Consider the following 1,531-nt stretch of genomic DNA (forward strand, 5'->3'; position numbering starts at 1 on the left):
AGATAAACAATTTCAACCAAGAATAACCTACCCAGCCAAGTTAAGCTTCATCAGTGAGGGAGAACTAAAATCTTTCCCAGATAGCCAATCCTTAAGAACTTATGCTGCAACCACCTCTACATGAAACACTTAAGAAAGTACTAAACACAGAAGAAGAGGAAAAAAGAACAACATTCTTCACAAGAGTACAGTAAAAAGAATAAAATACTCATGAACCAACCCCAAAAGCAAAAGAAAGACAAAAAAACCAAGTGAAAGAACGACAACTCTATAAGAACTCTATGATAGCGATGAACTCTCACATTTCAATAATTAGCCTGAATGTGAATGGACTAAATGCACCACTGAAAAGATATAGAATGGCAAAATGGATAAAATATCACCAGGCAACAATATACTACCTTCAAGAGACCCATCTCACTAGAAAGGACATGCACAGACTCGAAGTAAGAGGATGGGAAACAAGTTTTCAGGCAAATGGAACACAAAAGAAAGGAGGAGTCACAATCCTAATTTCAGACAAAATACCATTTAAGCTATCAAAAATTTAAAAAGATAGAGAAGGGCACTAAATAATGATAAAAGATTCACTCTATCGACAAGAAATATCTATCTTAAACATATATGCACCCAACATAGGTGTGCCAACTTTCATAAAGCAACTTTTAGGAAAACTAATGAAAGATATTGACTCTAACAGAATCATAACTGGGGACTTTGATACCCCACTCACAACCCTAGTCAGTTCATCAGGAACAAAATCACCAATGAGATCCAGAACCCCTATTTGACCCTTGACCAAATGGACTTAATTGATATCTACAGAACACTCCATCCAAAGACCACAGAATACACATTCTACTCATCACCATATAGAACGTATTCTAAGATCGACCACATAATTGGTCATAAATCAAGCATAAGCAAATTTAAAAGGACTCAAATTTTACCATGCACCTTCTCGGATCACAGTAGAATAAAAATAAACATTAACACCAACAGGGTCCCCCAAAACTCACAAAGACATGGACACTAAACAGCATGATGCTAAACAATTCCTGGGTCAATGATGAAATCAAAACAGAGATAAAAAGATACCTGGAAACAAATGAAAATGAAGAAACATCTTACCAAAATCTCTGGGATGCCATGAAAGCTGTAGTAAGAGGGGAATTTATATCCCTACAAATGCACATGAAGAAAATGGAAGGATCACAAATTAACAGCATAACTAGCCATCTAAGGAAGCTGGAAAAGCAAGACCACAAAAACCCTAATTTCAGCAGAAGAATCCAGATCATCAAAATCAAAGCCCAAATCCAGGACATAGAAGACAAAAAGACAATATAAAAAAATCAGTGAAACGAAAAGCTGGTTCTTCGAAAGGATAAACAAGATCGATGGTCCCCTAGCTAGACTGACCAAGAAAAAGAGAGAAAAAAACCAAATAAGCACAATCAGAAACACGAAAGATGAAGTCACATCTGACCCTGAAGAAATACAAAAGATCATTAGAGACTACTATCTACAC

This window comes from Carlito syrichta, unplaced genomic scaffold (genome assembly GCF_000164805.1).
Source record: "Carlito syrichta isolate Samal-C Ts95f unplaced genomic scaffold, Tarsius_syrichta-2.0.1 Scaffold306750, whole genome shotgun sequence".
In the NCBI taxonomy this organism is placed as follows: domain Eukaryota; kingdom Metazoa; phylum Chordata; class Mammalia; order Primates; family Tarsiidae; genus Carlito; species Carlito syrichta.